This window comes from Macaca nemestrina, chromosome 12, assembly GCF_043159975.1.
Source record: "Macaca nemestrina isolate mMacNem1 chromosome 12, mMacNem.hap1, whole genome shotgun sequence".
NCBI lineage: Eukaryota > Metazoa > Chordata > Mammalia > Primates > Cercopithecidae > Macaca > Macaca nemestrina.
In genome coordinates this window covers 107,216,273-107,230,125 of record NC_092136.1, presented here as the reverse complement: position 1 = coordinate 107,230,125, position 13,853 = coordinate 107,216,273, and the positions used below count along the sequence as shown (strand labels likewise).

General features: G+C 40.0%; 2 long non-coding RNA genes across 2 annotated transcripts in view; one reads left to right on the top strand and one right to left on the bottom strand.

Moving 5' to 3' along the window:
- Nucleotides 1–13,853, top strand: part of LOC112428836 (uncharacterized) — a 112,310-nt gene that overhangs the window by 80,934 nt on the left and 17,523 nt on the right. The window contains exons 4-5 of the long non-coding RNA XR_011611035.1: nt 3,630–3,881; nt 5,550–5,665. This is a non-coding gene — a long non-coding RNA (uncharacterized lncRNA). The remainder of the gene's footprint in view (nt 1–3,629; nt 3,882–5,549; nt 5,666–13,853) is intronic.
- LOC105493672 (uncharacterized) overlaps nt 8,583–13,853 on the bottom strand; it is an 88,328-nt gene continuing 83,057 nt past the window's right edge. Inside the window, exon 4 of the long non-coding RNA XR_011611037.1 lies at nt 8,583–8,650. This is a non-coding gene — a long non-coding RNA (uncharacterized lncRNA). The remainder of the gene's footprint in view (nt 8,651–13,853) is intronic.

The following is a 13,853-nucleotide window of genomic DNA, read 5'->3' as shown; positions in this document are numbered from 1 at the left end:
TATATATCTCATATTATATATATATATATGCATATATATATATATATCTCCCTCTAGAGAACCCTAATATAGCTGGTTATAGTTGGAGATACAGATTTGGGAGTTATCAGCTTAAAAGTGGTAATGCAAGAGTATGAGAAATTTAAGGAGAGAGAAGAGCAGTGGGCCAAAGAAAGACCCTCAGCTTTGTTGGGGAAGTGGAGTGAAGGAACAGCAAACACTGTCCTTCACACAGATCCCTCCACTGTCTCCGGGGTCAAACTCCAGTGAAGTTCAGCTTGTACACAAGATCAAAGGTGAAGGAAATTTTTTATTCAGGTTAATAATGTACTTCTAAAAGCTACTGTTTATTTTCCTGTAGTCAACTATATAAGAGTATAGTCCCAAGATGGGTGGGAGACCTTTACTCTCCTTTTTATGAGAGGATTATGTTAGACTGAATATTTCCCTGTTTACTCACATATCCCTCATAAAGGCAGGAAGAGTAGCTAACACAGTTGTGCAGTTTTGGGGTATTCCTTGGAGACCATTTTTACTGGGGCATAGAGGAAGGGTACTGAAAAACATTATATGAGTCCATCTCTCAATCCTCCTTTTTCCTTATTTGGATATCAACTAAGTTTGTGCAGGTGAATGTGGAGGTAGACTGAGTTTTATCTGCAGCCAAGTTCTCTCCAGAAGTGTCTTTCAGCTACAGCTTCAGAAATTTAGAAAATAGAAGAAATAGTTCTCATATTCATGCTGCATTTTCCAGGTCAGGCCAATCCTATCCTATGAGGTTCTCAAGCACTTACCTGGCCAATTAATGCTGTCAGTGCTTTGAATTGCATTTAACTGCCAGAGTTTGTGTGTGCTCTCTAATATTCAGAACGCTGGTGAGAACACAGGGCAACAGGAGATCCCTAATTTTCCTAGTAACATCCCTAACCCTTGCCTATTTTAGAAACGTATAACTCACGAACACCATACACTATTTACTTTGAGCTCTGAAGGAGTTTTGGTTGTTATCTCTTCTCAATGTAGCTGCTATTTCAGGTGTAGAATGACCAGCTATAATCAGAACAATTAGTCTGGAACTCTAAATGGGTGATTTATCTGGTGACCAAAAGCTAAAGGCGAAAATCAATATGGATTTTCCAACAACAAAAAAATTAACATTAGGTTAAGATGGAACATAACTGGTAACCATTAAATTGTTTTGGGGCAATACTTGGAACATAAGCATTCTTATGCAGTTTGGTATGAGAACTATTATCCGTTCTCTGGGTCAGAAGAGGTTAGAGATAAAGCGCTTGCCCGTGAGATGCCTGGCCTTATCTTAGTATGTAAAAGATCCTGATTTTCCTTTAGGCAGCTGGTCAAGAGCCTTTCATGATCAACCAAGTATGATGTTAAGAGCATTTGTGAGTTAGCTCTTGGCACTGAAATGTTGGTATTAATGATGGGATAATAAAGACACAATTATACAATCTAAGAATTTGACATTTCCACCTTCTTTCACAGACAGCTGAGGAATTCTCCTTGAGGATATTTCCTAAATAATATTGAACCCATCTACTTCTTTAAATCTTATTGACACACTTTGGTGAAAGCCATCATATTTTACTCTTCCTTCCCGATTGGCCATTCTCCAAACAGAGCAGTTGTTTTCAAAAGCATAAAACACATGCAATTTCTCTAATCAAGACTCGCCAGTGACTTTTCATTTTATTTAGTAAACATTGGGGCTGTTTACTGTGGCCTACTGAAATCCACATAATTTGGTTTTATCTTTTTTCTAATTTCTCCTTTATGTCTACCATGTTCTAGTTTCATTGCCTTCTCTCGGTTTATTGAACGTACTGAGCTCTTTCCTGCCACTGGGCCTTTGCCCTTTCTCCTTTCTCTTCCTAGAAATATCTGTCTTGACTGTTTACATGTCTGACTCCTTTTATTCTTAAGATCTCAGCTCAGATTGCACCTACTTAGAGGAAACTTCCTTGATCTTTTTTTCTCCAACCTCTCTTTATCATATCACCCTTTCATTTACTTCATAGCACTTACATTAATTGGAAATTATCTTCTTTATTCATTCCTTTAATTGTCTATTATGTATCACACCCAACTAGAGTGCAAACTTTATAAATGCAGGGAATGTCCCAAACCTGGAAGAGTGCATGCCCCCAAAACTTTTGTTAATGGAATTAATCACAAGCTGCGATATAAAGATATTGCAGATGATAGAAACATAAACTTAGGTTTCCACTCTCCATTTCCACAGAAAATAGTGGTAGTTTTCTGTATCTATTTCTTGAGATGTGGGGGGCAGACAGCACCCAAGATTAATAAGTCAATTGAGCTAATGAATTGATGTTTCAAAATTCTTAGTTGTGAAGAAATCTTTACAAGGCAAGAGAATGAAGAAAGAAAATGGGTTTGAATGCCTAGAATTTGGCTTTGAATATCAAGAGCCAAAACCTTGAGGGAAATACAGTATAGAGCTTATGCAGAAAACAATAGATTCAAAAGAATGCATGATGGGGTAAAATCTTGTCTTTTGCTCCTTGATTAACTGGGAGAAAAAGTTGACCAACTGAAGGGAGGAGAGAGAAAGGCTAGATAGAGGGGTGTCAGAGACTGAGTAATGGACATGGGTCCCTTTGAAGGCTCTGAAAGACTTGAGGATTAGAGAACATTAGAAGATCGAAGTCCCATGTCCTGCTGGAAACTCTGAGAAGAGATAGACTCATAGCAAGCCATATTCAATGTGGTGGTAGTGGTAGTGGTGGTAGTGTTGCCATAGTTAAGTAGAAATGGTGACCAGTCAGGACTAGCAGAGAGAAAACTAGCACCACTAACTATCCACTTCACCTTGAGCCTTAATGATGCTTCCTTTTTTTTTTTTTTTTTTTTTTTTTTTGGTTTGAAACAGTCTCACTTTGTTGCCTAGGCTAGGGGCATTGGTGCGATCTCGGCTGACTGCGACTTCCGCCTCCCAGGTTCAAGTGATTCTCCTGACTCAGCCTCCTGAGTAGCTGGGACTACAGGTGCACACCACCACACCCAGCTAATTTTTTTTTTTTTTTTGTATTTTTAGTAGAGACTGGGTTTCACCATGTTGGCCAGGCTGGTCTGGAACTCCTGACCTCAAGTGATCTGCCCGTCTCGGCCTCCCAAAGTGCTGAGATTATAGGCGTGAGCCACTGCGCTCAGTCTGAGCCTTGATGATGTTTCAGAGTCCCAGGTGGCATGAGTAAAGAGCTAGGCTGAGAAGGGCAAATGAGTGTTGGGGGTGGGGGGAAGTGAGGGAGTACAGGAGAAGCAGAGAGAGAGAGAGAGAGAGAGAGAGAGAGAGATACAGAGAGAGATAAAACTCATAGTGGGGATGGGATGGGCACAGAGAAACCTGTGAGGTTTTTGTAGGGAGGACTGCAGACAATGGGTGGCAGGTGCAGTGGAAACAGCTGCTGTAAAACAGAGGCCAGCACAGAGTTCACCTTGCCACAGGCTCCTTTCCCATGTTGCCAGGATGATACAAAATCCCTTGCTACCTCACATACTTTACTTCAATCACTGGGAAAGAGAAGGTAAAATTAAGGAGGAGTTTGGAAATCTTAAATTAACTGAATTTTTTTTTTTTTTTTTTTGAGACGGCGTTTCGCTCTTGTTTCCTAGGCTGGAGTGTAGTGGCGTGATCTGGGCTCACTGCAGCCTCTGCCTCCAGAGTTCAAGCGATTCTCCCACCTCAGCCTCCTGAAAATTAACTGAATATTTAAGCCAGAAAGAGCCATTCTGAGTTTTAAAGCAGGATGATTGAATTTACTTTGAATTACAAGGTTTGATTTTCTTCCCATTGGTGAAAGTGGGAGCTTGGAAACTAACAAAGTTCAATTATGAGAAAAGTAAGTCATATTCTTGCAAATCTGAATCCATGATTATACTAAAATTCAATTCATACTCCCTAAGTTGTTCATTTTAAAATCTGTCTGTGTATATATGTCTGATGTTGAGTGACTAGTAAATGGGTTTTGGTCTTGTGTTTTTTTTTTTCTTGCAGGTACTGATAGGACTTTGTGAAACTAAATGGGAGAACTCGATCAGGCTGCTCGTTCAGAGTGAATGACAAGGCTAAGGCAGAATAGGCTTTTCTTTTATCCTGAGGCTTTGGAAAGAGAGAAAACACTTTTGATGGGATTTAGAAACATAATGTAGGAAGAAATTTTTTTCCAGATATTTTTGTTGTATTCACTTTTCCTCAAGAAAATCTAAACAAGTCAGACTATTACAGAAATAAAAGAAGGAAGAGGGTTCATAATCTGACTTAGAAAATAATTCTTAGTAATACAAAAGCAGTGCTCCTCTTTTCTTACGTGCTTGTTTATGGATCATTAGCCATTTGACAGGGGAGCTTGGGAGAAGACAAACTAAAAACTAAAGCACTAAGGACGAGTAGCCAATGAAGATCGATCATAAAAGACAGCCTGTTGGTAGTTGCCATTCATTGAGAAAATATAATTTAATTTAAAAAGCTATCAACTTAATTTCACCTGTTAGAGAGTGGAAAGAAGGCGACCTTTTGGTAATATCACGTTTCTTGTTTTTTTCACCAAGAAATGTGGAAAAATCTCTTCATTACGAGAACCCAGAAACCTAGCACCATCTCCCTGACTTGACCACAACTATTTTTTTGTACCTGTACTTCTGCTGGTATCAACCTGGAAAGTCTATAGTTATACAGGATCATATTTGTTATAACCAAGTTTTTTTCCTGTATTGAATTTCAGTAATATTTCTGCATCCTGCAGCCTGTCAATGTTTTAGTTTTTCCCTGTGTGTTCTTCTATACTCTTCTCACCTGTATGGTCCTCCTCTCATGTCTGACATGGTCTGTGTCAGCATTGTGCTCAGCAAGATTTAACTTGTGCTAAGTTTGTGTTCTGAGGACTCGGTAAACAGAATGCTTTTTACCGAGTCCTCACAACACATGCTCCCACACTCCCAGCTACTCGTGCTCCCACACTCTCTTGGTCTCTTTCCTTTCCCTCTCCTCTCCTTCAACTCCTTCCCCAACTAACCACGACCCTCACAAAACTCACCCCACTTCCCCCTTAAATGTTGGCCCTACTAAACAGGAGGCAGTTTCTCTGTGCAGTAAGATACAACTTCCTCTTCAAGGGAGACCAGTTGGAGACCCAAGTGTGTGTTTTGGAAAAATGAGAGGGAGGTGCCTGCAGAGGGAGAGGCTAAAGGGAGAAGAAACAAGGATGTGGGTGGAAACAAGATTAGAAGGAAGTGAGAAGGTGGGGAGAAGAATACTGAGGGGGTGAAGGAGCTGTGTCTAAGGCACAGTGTTACCTTTAAATAGAGGAAGAGGAAAACTTCCTGTGAGATAGAAGGTAATGAATTAAGAGGGAGAGATTTTGATTTGGCCATTTTGACCTGAGCATTTAGACACTGTGATTTCTACAGAGTTGGGAGAGGTTTTGAGAAAGCCCCAATATTAAAGTTCATTCTTTGACAGGAGTGAGGTGGATATTACCATTATTTAGTGATCTTTTCCTGTGTTGCAGACCCAGAACCATTGCACCTGTCGCTATGACTACAAATGACTACGATTACTCCCATTTCACAGGGGAAGAGAGCTGAATTATCTTGGAGTTTCTCCTTTGATACAGCAATTGTACAGGTGAATATCAATGCTGTCTGCAAAGAGCAAATAACATTATTTTAACTCTCTGTTCTAAAGTCAAGTAGTAAGGTTTACGTCGTCTTACCTCATTGTAGGAGGTTAAGAATTTTAAGAAAATTTAAAGAAAGTTTGAAATACAAGATTGAAGGTGGAATAAGGACAGAGAATCATGTTTTTTTTGTGTGTGTGTGTGTGTGTGTGTGTAAGGAGGAAATGGTATATAAATAAGGGCAAGGTCTGGACACAATATATCTGAGAAGGTATAAGGGAAAATAGCTGAGTAGCTGTTCTCAATGAAGGCACCAAAGAATTAGCTTTGATTTGGAATCTTCTCAACACAAAGAAATGATAAATGTTTGAGGTGATGGATATCTCAGTTACCCTGATTTGGTCATTACACATTGCATGCATGTGTCAAAATATCACATGTACCCCATAAAAATGTACAATAATTATGTATCAACAAAAACAAACAAACAAACAAAAAAGAAAGTTTGAAATCTCATTTGACAAAATATAGCCAGTAAATGTGATTCTTTTTAGTCCTGATTCTTCTCATTCAATGAAACTTTTCTGCATCAGGCATGCAATTCTTATAGGTACTTGGATTTGCATCAGAGACCTACTGGAGTTGTCCACTATTTTTAGGCTGGAAATGGAAGGAGGTAGCACTAGATTTGCAAATCCAGGCACAAAATAGATGTCGTGATTCCATCTGAGGCATGGCAGAATGTGCCTAGATTGTTTATCTTGGAGAAAAACTGAAGCTACTGAGTGAGGAGAGCAGACAGATCCAAAAATCTAAACCAAAGACTGTTGGTTGAAGGCAAAACTCTGAGGGCTGTAAAGTTTAGTTTTTGAAGTCTCTCACTTTGCCTTTCTTACACTTTTTCTTGTGCTACTACCCCACCCCAAACTTATACCACTCCTAGCATCCTTTATACAGAGAGCTGCTGCCCCCTTATCTAATTTTTGTCTTCTTAGAGGCCATGGCTGCAGTAAATATATTTTCTAGGCAAAATTATGTCACATGTATATTTGCAAATGTATTTATATGAAACAGCGACACAAAATACAATGAACTGTAAATATAGTTGTAAATATATACAAGTCCCGATCAAAATGACCCCTCTTCTTTATTTTTTCAATTCCCATTCCTACCAGCAACATTCTTTTTCGTCAGTCCACTAGTCTCACCTAGAAAATTGATTTGATAAGATAATATACTTTAAAGTGTTGTAGGCTGACAATACCTGTTGTTGCTATTAATAAGTTTTTTGTGTGTGTGAGCGCCCAGGATCTCTTCCTTCTTTTGGGAATCTTACTGTTTTCCCTTTAACCAATCGCTTTTGTATCTCCCGTTACAGGAAATAGATGGGAGTTTTTATTTCATGAGTCTGCTTCCTGGCCACAGTGATTGGTTCATAGATAAATACCACCTAATCAAGACTGGCCAATCACAGTTCTCCCCTAGGATATATATTTTTTGAACCCTCGGGGACACAATTTTCTCTCTTGTCTCTGATTTTCAAGTGTAGAAGAATATAAACCTATAGTTGCTAGTATACACATCTCCAATTGTAGAGATTTTTCTCAAGATAAAAAGAAAAAGCAGACACATTTGAGAGGCAGAGAGTCCTACAGATATCAAGTCCCTGCTTCCTTCTGGTTTTCTCTTGAGTCTAGTTCTACTCTTGCCTTGCCTACTGTTTGCTCATAGTAGTCAACACATATATCTTCCTCCTCTCTCTCCTTTGTTTCTTCCCCCTTAAATATTAGCCAGAACTATGACTAATATATTTCCACAAGGAAGTAACTAAATCTAGGAAATTTTTCTTTTTCAAGAGGACATGGTCACAAAAATTAACAAAAAACATTTGGTGGTGTTTCATGAAGTATGGCAAGTAGAAGTGAAGCAGTTTTGAACAGAAGGTTTACTCTAATGTGTCTCAACTTCCACCACAAAAGTATTAGTCTGTACTACTCACTAAAAGGCCAGCTTTGCCAACGATCTGTTGAGAACTTAAGTAGATGAACTGGTGACTCTGTTTAGAATGAACAGCAATGCCCAGCTACTTCCTGAGCATTCTGAAGAAACCCAAAAGGCAAATAGGTAAGCCTGCATTAAATGATGCTTCCATATTTCTACCATGTGGGTCTGATCTCCCTAATAGCCATGTTTAGGCTTTGATGCAGCTGCTCCATGTGGCAAGATCCTGGGAAAAATCTTTGTGCTGTGATAGAGAACGTGGCTGTGGATTGGCCATGCCAAGGATTTCCTGAGAACCACGCAGCCTTTCAGTTGAGCAAAGCCTGGAGTAACTGTCACAGGACATCTGAAGCAAGTGCTTATTGAGTGAAATGGCTAGCACCATGGGCACTGTTAAAAATAAGTATCCTGTTTTATATTTTGACTGAATGTGCATGGTTGAATTTATATAAGTTAAATATGTTTAGGAAGAGCCTCTATCCTACTTTTCTGTGCTTCAGTTTTCTCATCTGCAAAATGGGACTGTAGATTAACTGCATAGGGTTTATTTATTTTTATTTTTTAATAGAGGCAGTGTTTCACCATGTTGGCCAGGCTGGTCTCAAACTCCTGACCTCAAGTGATCCACCTGCCTTGACCTCCCAAAGTTCGGGGATTACAGGCATGAGCCACTGTGCCAGGCCTTTTTTGAGACGGAGTCTTGCTCTGTTGCCCAGGCTGGAGTGAAATGGTGCGATCTCAATCTCACCTCCCGGGTTCAAGTGATTCTCCTGCCTCAGCCTCCCTAGTAGCTGAGATAAGGGGTGCCCACCACCACACCCAGCTAATTTTTATATTTTTAATAGAGATGGGGTTTCACCATATTGGAGAGTTTATGCAGGTATTAAATGAGACATTTTATGAATAATGTCTGATAATTGCTTACTTTGGAGCAGAGGGCCTCTTGGATACTCTCAAGTTCTGACTGACTGCCTCGCTGCTTACTGAGCTCCCTGTGGGGAGAAAAATAAATTGTTGATACCAAAACAAATTTTTAAAGGACCCAGGAGATTAGTTCACTGAATCTCAAATCAAACTTTTTTCTTGTGTACCTCAGAGATAGAAATATTTATATTTTCAGTATTTTCCACTGTACAATGGATGAATTCAAGAGCATAATATGATAACCATATAAGTTAGACAGCATATGTACACTAGTCATGTAGGAGTCAGTATATTTCTTGAGATTCTGGTTGTAACAAGTGCAATGGTGATTTTCAACTTTACGCTAGTGCTTCCATAATTAACTTGAAAAAGTTATGTGATAGGAATCTCTGCAAATCCACTCATGTGTGAGGAAGCAGTGGAAAGAGGGGACAGAAGTATATATATCTAGAGTCATGTTTCAAGATTGCCGTGTTTCTATTTTTCAGAGGTCTCAATTACTAAATCCATCCATATTCGCTATTGCTGTATGACGAATCATCTCCTACCTTGATGAGTTAAAATAAGTTGTTCATCACCTCTCATAATTTCCGTGGGTGAGGAATTCAGATAGGGCATAATAGAGATGGCTTGCCTCTAGCTCACAACGTATAGGGCCTTGACTGAAATACTTGAAGATAGGAGGCTAGAAACATTTGGAATCTCAAGCACTCACCTGTCTGGCAGTTGATGGGGCCTTAGTGGATCTATCAGCTGGAACACCCATACATGGCTATTCTGTGTGGCCAGCATTTCCTTAAAACATGGTGACTGACTGACTAAACTGACTAAACAGTTCCCAGCTTGACTTTTCCCTTTAGCTTAGTGATTTAGGGGCCCCAAGATATATTTTCCTTTCACAAAATGTAGCATGCAACTCAAGGGAAAATACATACAGCAAAAGAGAGAGCACGTCATGGCTAAGAAAGCTATTTATTTTCAATCCTAATGCACACTTGGAAGATGCTTCCTCAGATCCCTCATGACACTTCCCTTTTTTGCTCTGTCTCCTTCTGTCTGAGGAACACAAAGGATGCCCAACTGGATCACAGCTCACAAGATGCTCTAAATTTGACATTTCTGGGAGGATGAGAATTACTTATGGAAGTAATGGAAGCCAAATGTGTGATACACCTTACGCTTAACTTCATTTTTATCTTCCATTAGCCGTCCACTTCTGGAGAATGTCACACACTTTCTAACCACTATTTTGAAAACATTTTCTTTAGTTTTGCTATAAAGTCTTGTTTGAAAGAGAGAAAAGTAATGACGTTCCTTTAAAAAAAAATCAAGGAAGCTTTCCTATAAAGGTAAAGAAAATGTGGTTTGTGAGTCAGAAGGAGATGAGTTTGAATTCTGATTGTTTTGTATTATCTATACAATCCTGGTTCTTCAAACTCTCAGTGAGTTCTTAAAAGTCTGAGCAAGATAAGTTCTTAAAAGTCTGAGCAACTGCATAGTTGACTAACAGAAACGAAATTGGATTGGTGCCATAAGTCAAGCACACAGTTGGAAGCCAGCCAAATGACACAAAAGTCTCAAAGAAGATGACAAAAATTGTGCTGTGCAAAATCAGTTCCCAGTTGCCCTCCTGGTGTTAATGACATGATCCTGAGAAAGCCATATATGAATGAAGTAAACTGCAGTCAGGGGGTGAGCAACAGGAGGTGCAGGGCCCTCCATCTGGAGGGAGAAGTGGGGAGGAGTCTGGGAAGGGTCTGAATAGTGAACACTCTCATCAGGGTGCCACGTAGCTGGTAAATAAGAGAGAAGCATTAAGACTCAGTGATTAGGACTTCCTGGGCACTGAATATGTCCCTTGTAATAGAGTGTCACTGACCCACGCTGTTTAGCTATCCGTATTGCTGCTTAAAAAGGGACGTTCTTTCTGAAAGATGAGAGAATTCTGTATCAGTTGGCTGAAGCTTTTAGCAAAGGTTTTTTAGCAACACGTTTTGGCGAGATCACAGCCCGATCTTCACTGTGCTTGCTGTTCTTGCTGTCGTCAGGGGCTGTTTTCCTTGAAGTGGTAGGATTGAGAAGGCAATTATTCTTGATGATGATGATGATGATGATGATGAAATGTGAGCAGGTTTGAACTTTGCTTCATAATTCCTGAGTGGCATTCCATTTTATTTTTGTAAATCAAATTTATTCTGGCAGGTTGTTTATTTATTTATGCACTTATTGTGCTAAGAAAAATTATCCAAAAGTTAGAAATGAGGGGAAAAAAGCAGCCCATGATAGTGATAAGCTGGCTCACCATTCACAGTTAGGCCATGTTACTCTCCTATGCGATATAAACAATCTCACAGAATATCAACCTCAGACAAGGTTACTCAGAGATAAATGAGATCAAGGTTACTCTGATAAAATGAGACAAAACAAGACCATATTTTTATTTTTTTATTTTTATTTTTATTTTTTTTTGAGACGGAGTGTTGCTCTGTAGCCCGGGCTGGAGTGCAGTGGCCGGATCTCAGCTCACTGCAAGCTCCGCCTCCCGGGTTTGCGCCATTCTCCTGCCTCAGCCTCCCGAGTATCTGGGACTACAGGCGCCCGCCACCTCGCCCGGCTAGTTTTTTTTTTTGTATTTTTATTTTTATTTTTATTTTTTTATTATTTTTTTTTTTTTGGAGACGGAGTCTCGCGCTCTGTCACCCAGGCTGGAGTGCTGTGGCGCGATCTCGGCTCACTGCAAGCTCCGCCTCCCAGGTTCACGCCATTCTCCTGCCTCAGCCTCCGAGTAGCTGGGACTACAGGCGCCCGCCACCTCGCCCGGCTAGTTTTTTGTATTTTTTAGTAGAGACGGGGTTTCACCATGTTAGCCAGGATGGTCTCGATCTCCTGACCTCGTGATCCACCCGCCTCGGCCTCCCAAAGTGCTGGGATTACAGGCTTGAGCCACCGCGCCCGGCCCTTTTTTTGTATTTTTAGTAGAGACGGGGTTTCACCGTGTTAGCCAGGACGGTCTCGATCTCCTGACCTCGTGATCCGCCCGTCTCGGCCTCCCAAAGTGCTGGGATTACAGGCTTGAGCCACCGCGGCCGGCCTAAGACCATATTTTTAAAAGCACAGACAAAAACAAGGTCATAGTGTCATTCATAAAATACTGACTACTCCTTTTTCAGTCACAATGAGTGACTCCTGCTTCTTTGTCGATCACAACTTTATCCTTGTTCTAGTGTACCTCCCTATAGATAAGACTTGTTGATTTACCCAATAATAGAATTGCCTCTCTTTTATTATTTATTTATTTTTGAAACAGAGTCTCACTCTGTTGCTCAGGTTGGAGTGCAATGGCATGATTTCGGCTCATTGCAATCGCTGCCTCCCAGGTTTAAGTTATTCTCGTGCTGCAACCTCTTGAGTAGCTGGGATTGCAGGTGTCTGCCACCATACCGGGCAATTTTTTTTTTTTTTTTTGAGACACAGGGTTTCACCATGTTGGCCAGGCTGGGCTGGAACCCCTGACCTCAGGTGATCCACCCACCTGGGCTTCCCAATGTGTTGGGATTATAGGTGTGGGCCACTGTGCCCGGCCTGCCTCTCTTTTCTAACCGCACCCGATCTAGGGCAAACTCTGGCTCTCTTAAACACCCTACCCCAAATCATTCAAACAAAATTCAAAATCCAAATTCCATAATATATTCATTCTCATATTCTCTAACTGAAACATCCAACATTTCCCCCTAGTGAGTGTTCCTCCTTGCTGTCATGGGTAATAAACCCAGCTTGTTCCACTATAGGTGTGTTCCTGGTGGACTTTGGCTAAAGAGCATTAACAGAATTAAGGAAAATGATTATTTGAAGTTTTAATATAATGCAAAGAACATTGTCTAATGGGCTTTCTTAAAATTTTTTTTAACTCTTTAGGGAAATAAACTTCATACACTTGATTAAATAATTCTGTAAACTTGATAAGATAGGATAATTTTAGATGAATTTTTTTTTCTTTTCTGTAGAAAACTCAACACAAAAGAGTCTGGCCTTATTGCTCTGAAGGATTTCAACCAGTTTTGTATTTAACTTAGCAGTATTATCTCAGCAGTCCTTCCTCCTGACCACTATAAAAATCTTCATTTATCAAATCTCTTTGAATCAGCTTTGTCATTCTTTTGGAACTCTTCATTAATGTTCACTCTCTGCATTTGTATACAAATTATATTTTTACATTTTTATACTGATATTTTGATAGTTTGGATGAGTACATGGATCACTGAAATGTACCCTTCAGGAAAAAAAAAAATCCAAGATGTGTGTTGGACTTCACCTATTAACATAGACATGTGAGTGGGGCTATGAAGTGGAGATGTGGAGTGGGGACAGAAGGGAGATTTGGAGGTGGTGATGAATCAGTAGAGTTTGTTTTTCAACTGGTTTAAATTCTCCCTGATTCAATTTAAACTCCCATATTCCCATCCTGCTTAGCCCTTAGGTCAGATCTCCAGCATAATGATGGAATGTCTTAGAAGCTAGTGTTAAAGCACGCTTGGGCTTTTCTTCGTTGCTTTAAATAATGTAGGAGCTCATCAAATATGTATTGACATTTACGCATCTGGGACAATGTGCTGAGATTTTTAAAAATGATCATATAAATGATGTGGTTTTCATAGTTATCTTTGATCAAAAGCAATAAAATCTTAGCTGGGTTGAGAATGAGGCAACTTGATGCTTATCCCCCAAGGACAGTGTATAATCTCGGTTTCTTAGTATGTGGAACATCAACAAATATAAAATCACTATGGTTTTCCAGCACATAGTGCGTGAGTACAGCATATGGAAAGCAGAGAAAGCAGAGGTATAAAACATATAAGTGCATTCTGGAAAGGTTTATTTGATAAATGTTTTATGTCTTTTTTTAGTTTTTATTTTTGAGACTGAGTTTCGCTTTTGTTGTCCAGGCTGGAGTGCAGTGGTGCAATCTTAGCTCACTGCAACCTCTGCCTCCCTGGTTCAAGCAATTGTCCTGCCTCAGCCTCCCGAGTAGCTGGGATTACAGGTGCTCACTACCATGCCTGGCTAATTTTTTTGTATTTTTAGTAGAGATGGGGTTTTACCATGTTGGTCAGGCTGGTCTCGGACTCCTGACCTCAGGTGATCCACCTGCCTCAGGTTCCCAAAGTGCTGGGATTACAGGTGTGAACCACCATGCCTAGCCTGTTTTTTATCTTGACATTGTACTGAAACTAGCAGTTCTAAATCCAGATTAATGAAAAAATCAAAGAAATG